This window comes from Salminus brasiliensis, chromosome 19 (genome assembly GCF_030463535.1).
Source record: "Salminus brasiliensis chromosome 19, fSalBra1.hap2, whole genome shotgun sequence".
Classification (NCBI taxonomy): Eukaryota; Metazoa; Chordata; class Actinopteri; order Characiformes; family Bryconidae; genus Salminus; species Salminus brasiliensis.
In genome coordinates this window covers 6,511,630-6,517,179 of record NC_132896.1, presented here as the reverse complement: position 1 = coordinate 6,517,179, position 5,550 = coordinate 6,511,630, and positions in this window count along the sequence as shown.

The window sequence follows — 5,550 nt, the reverse complement described above, 5'->3', positions numbered from 1 at the left end:
AGGGAGGGGGGGGTGGGGGAGGGCGGGGCGGGCGGGGATGGGGGAGGATTGGGGAGGTTTGTTGGGTGAGAAAAAAATGACAATCAAGACACGTTCGTTATGGTCTACGTATGGCAGGCTTCCTTTTGCTCCTGGAGATTTACTGACCACCACCACCATGCATGCAAGGAGAGACTGTACAGGAAGATTGTTGCAGCTTGTTGCACTGTGCTGTGCAGCGCACAGTGATCCTTTGGCCTTTCTGGGTCCATCTGGAGAAGTGATGCGGTGAAATAAGGACTGCAGAACACGTTCCTCATGCTCGCGAGTTTCAGGCCCGGCGCCAAATGGGCCGAAAAGTTCCTGAATAAGCTGGAGGGAGTGGAGCGAGAAACGACTACCTCCAGTTTACATTGGCCTATTTGCCTCCTGCGTCGTCTTTTGGTAGAGCTCTATCGCTCTTGGTTTGGGCATCCAGCTAGACACTGCTTCATCCTTGAGTGGTTTTAATCAGTAAAGATCTTCTTCAACTGTATCATCTGAATTGTGTATCGTTTTTATTGTCACTTAACTGGTGGTGTGGACTTAATTTATTTATTTTCTGATTATGTGTCGGCAAGAGGATTTGCTGCTCCTGCATGGAAATGAATAGTGATTGATGATGATCTCGTGAAAAGAAAAGAAAAAAAAAAAAGAAAAGAAAAAAAAACACAAATACATTTGTATGCCATAATGCTTAACTGCACCTGTGCTGCAACCATCAAGCTAACTCTAGCCCTAGTTAACCCTGGAGCTTTTAACTACTGTTTCACCCTTCTCAAGACTTCTGCTGATACTTACTTGATGCTTACCGTTCACACAATTTGCTTCGTAATACATCCGACAGCAGTGACATTTAAACACACCAAAATTGCATTTTTCCGCAATCTGTACTTATCTGAATCCTAACAGTAGGCCTGAAGTTCAGCATGCCCCCGTGATTTAATTCCTTTCGACATGCTATCACGACTATGGGTCTATTTTCAGTGTTTTAAACTAATTTAGTGAAAGAAAACCTTTAATGGCTGCTAATCGTACAGGACAATCAGCGTTTTTGTTTAACCGGAATCGATTCGGCGTTCTGTCCCTAATAGTTGTGTCCGGCTGCATTTGTACGTGGTGCATATTGTACAGACTATGCTCGCAAGAGGAAAAAAAAAACACAAAAGGCAGACGCAAAAACCAACGCACCGTGTATGGCAGGGCAACTCTGCTGGCTTTGTACTTTTATCTCCGAATATAAGGTAGTGTAACTAAAGCATTATTCATAGTTATACAACACAAAGGCTGACCATTGCTTACGAGAAGCTTTTGTCGATACAAGGCTAAGGCCTGTGCATCGCAGAAACTCTCATCCTACAATAGGCTAATACCTTCATCATTTTGTGCCTTTTGTAAACTAAAACTAGTGTCCCAACCACAATGTTTTTGGATATGCAGCCATATATTTATTCCAGAAAGACCTGTGAGTTTAGAGCGTAATCAAACAGTGTTGCACATTTCAATTAGCTATCAGAGGTAAAGCCAAATAGCTTTAGGCAACCTAGGACTCCGAATGGTTTCTCCTGTCGGTTAGTATCAATCAGTAGTCTGCATGCTCTTCTCTTCATGTCTCTTCTTCTGTTGCTCGAAAACTAACCTGTACATATTGACTGTTTTTTTTTGTTTGTTTGTTTGTTTTTTGTACTAGCTGTTGTCAGTATAGGCCGGTAACAATACATTTCAGATGAAGCGCTGAGATCGCCACGTTGTAGTTCATACCCTAAACAAGTAGTCTGCATTCTCCAACCGGTTGTAATGATCTGTACGGGAATGACCTGTTGCCTGCTTCTGTGCGTTTTACCACTCCGATAATCCTGATGTAAACCTGCTGCCCTGATCAGGCGTACCACTAAAGTTTCCTCTGAAGCCAAAATGCGTGAATGTGGTCAGTGACAGTGGGCGGTAGTTGGTGAAGTCTACCGGTTATGAACGTTTACAGCCTTATATGCAGTATGGCAGTGACTTAGATCCCTTCGACACCTATCCTCTGCTTCAGTAGTGCTGGATAAATCATATCAAGTAACCAGTTTATTGATCTTTGTATCAGTAATGGACTCGGACAAGTTTGCAGTACCACTCTCTATCTCTCTCTTTTTGTTTTTTTTTATGTAGAAATCAAAAACTTTGCAATGTTACAGTGTGTATGCTCATGTGGTCAAGTGTTATGTTGTGTTAAAGCTGTTTGATGGCTTAGTTTTGATGTTAGTGCCTGTGTACTCGTCCTATCGGAGGAAAAAGAAGAAAAAAACATCAACCTGTTGCAGGGTTCGTGAGTGACTTGTGAGACTTGTGAGACTTGTGAGTGGGGGGGTTGGGGTTGGGGGGGTTTGTATATTTGGAGGTTAAAAAAAGACAGAAAGCTTGTGCCAGTGGCCAGATAACGTTCAAATTAGAGAAAAGGTCGAAAGGTCGTACCAGAGTGCTAATCATCTACTATAGACATTTATACAAGTAAAGCTCAGCAGATATAAAGTTATTACCTATTTGACTCATGCGTGGATACAGGTTGAAGCTGTGAAACATTGTGTGATGGCAATCCCCGTTTTTCTAGCCGCCTAAGAGCCTCTGAACTCAAAACCTGTGGACGCTACGCGACACGCCACAGGGTTTGCTACCGCTGTCCTGAAACCGGTCATAAACCATAGCTCAGACGTGGCCCTGATGAATTTGATCTGGTCTTTGGCCTGGAAAAACTGGTTTCAGGGTTCATATGTATCAAACGCCCGATCTAGAAGAAGCTCCTCAACATATTATATACATGGATATAAACGGCACATACTCTCCAGACGTTTGATACATACGAGCCCGAGAAGGAGAAGAGAAACTGAACCGGGACGTATGATGTTCGGCGCGTCCCATCAGCCGTGTTCCAAGTCCAGCTTTATATTCCTGCATGTTTGGACGGTCACAAAACAAGGCTCTTAGTCAGGAAGATAGTCAGGGTGCCAAAAGCAAATAAGTAATTGTGGCCCAGGTGATATCTGGGTGACAGTCTACTGTATTCTGTATTTTTATATGAATATATGCATATAATGAAAATATATGTACAAGATGTGAATAAAGTACATTTATCCAAAAAAGACTTTGGCTTGACTTGACTTGCTTGGATTTACCCGGTCACACATTCCTGGGATACAACGGGAGCTCTAAATAGCTGCTTTGCTCCTTTGCTAAAATCCTGATTTGTTAGCTTGCAAATGTACAGTGTTCTAGCTGATTTTACAGTAGAATTAGCTGTGAAAAGGCTCACTGTCAACCACGAGGATCATTCCTTTTGTTCAGCAAATGGCATGAAATGCCAAGGCCACACTGTGGGCTGACAACAAGATGTTGAATGGAACATCCTGTAACAAGCTCTAAAGGGCTTTAAACAGTTCGTGGGAAGGTTCTTGGTTAGGGACACTGCTAACCAAGTGGGTTTGGTACTTTTTGCACCCGTTCAGAACATTAATGTGATGGTCCACTGATTTCTAATAGGGAGAACAGCATCTCTATCATTACTGCTGCAGGCTCAGCATGCTGGCTACTGCACTATGTAACTGTGGAGAAGCAGGCCGGACAACACTTGCACGATCTGCATAACTCTGCATAGTAATTACTGACGATTCTGTAATATTAGTCTACTGTCTCAGGCTACATGCTTCTTGCGCTTCACTTTGGCTTGATGTCAGTTCTGTGTGTCTCAGCATGTCCAGAAATGCATGTCTAAAGCATGTTCTTTAGCTGTGGCTCACAGCATGGATTACCCTTCCTGACTGTAGGTGGAGGCAAATTTTTTTGCATAATGCTGCTTTAAAGATTTTAAGGAGCGTCCCCATTGCGTACTTATTGGTAATACTAACTCGTTTTTGAGTATGTAGTATGTAACACAATTATAGATTCTCAAGAACATCCATAACACATACATAGATATAACTGGTTGTTTTCTGAGTGTGGTTTCGATGGACACTGTTATCCCACAATGGAAAAAAAGGACATATAACAATGCAAGTGCAGCAGTACAAAACAGGTTGGTATACCAAACACACACTATTAAGATTAGTAATAAAAAATATGCTGTTTAATAAAAAATATGTTCTTCTCCATTTCTGTCCATTTTTAGTTTTCTCTATCATTTAAAATCTGTATCATTTTGAATGAATGGACTAATAGAAAGACTAGAAAGTAAAGAAGGTTTTTCCTTCTCCTGTAAAGTTACAGTTTTGGAGATACATGTTTTTATTGGACATTTATGACACTTCGTAGTACACAATTGGGACACAGCCTTGGACATTTACTTCCAATTTGGGACAAACTATCCTCTTCTAGACTCTCTCATCACCACAATCCAGTTTTGTATCAGCCTGGTTTTGGTGAATGAGTGAATATCAGACAGTTTTACAATTATGTTTGGAAAAATTACAAACCGTTTAAAAAAGTTGTCTCTTTCCCAGGGATTTCTTAAATATAATCTGAAAAAAGCAGTAAAAAATCGAACATGTATAACCAGAGTCTACAGTGTCGTCCTTCAGAAACCTGCTCATTATTTTGAGCACCTCTTTTAATCATCCTGTGCAGACAGATGAGAATGTAATACTTCAGTCGTCAAGTTTCAGCGTTTGTCTCTTAAGTCTTGGACGTTCCCGGGCCCATGTTGCTGCACCCTTAGAGACACCCTTAGTCATTATTTACAAAAGTTCAGTTCATGAATTATTCACTTGCTTAAACAACCATGTCGGCCTTCTGTCGTGGTCTTCAGTATGACCTTTGAAGGAGAGCGCTGAAACTCGATGACTACTGCATCGCATTCAGGTCTACACAGGGTGATTAAAAAGGTGCTTAGAATAATGAGCATCTGTTTGCTGCCTCTTGTTAGGTGTGTTTTTTCTGAGATCATATCATCAAGTAATCCCTGGAAATAAAAACAGCATTTTGACAGCTTTTCAATTCTTCACTCCAAACATGAATGTGAAACCCCAGCTGATACACACTCTTAGATCTTAGCGATGAAAGAGCCCAAAAGAAGCAGGACGACTGAGGATAAGGATCCTAAAAATTATGTTTGTCCCCCCCTTTGCTGCAGTAACAGCCTCTACTCTTCTGAAAGGGCTTAACAGTAGATGATAGAACATTTCTGTGAGGATTTGACTGCTTTCAGGTACAAGGGCACAAAGGTCAGGGACTGATGTTGGATGATTAGGCCTGGAGGACAGTAACAAAACTAAAGGAAGGGTGAGCGTGTCCCTTCGGGGTAGGACACAGGTGAAGTAAATAAAAAAATAAATGTCTGCAAGCTGTTTCCATCAAACATTTCTTTATTTATTCATGCATAATTTAAGTGTTTTGACAAAGTGTTGCAATAATGCTTCAATAAAAAAGGAAGCTTGATTTAATCAGTGCACTGACATCTCTGGACAAGCAAGCTCTGGATCACAAACACCACCCTGACCCATCAAATGTATTCAATGGCGCTCCATCAGTCACGAGAACGCTGCTTTATTGTTCCCAGGT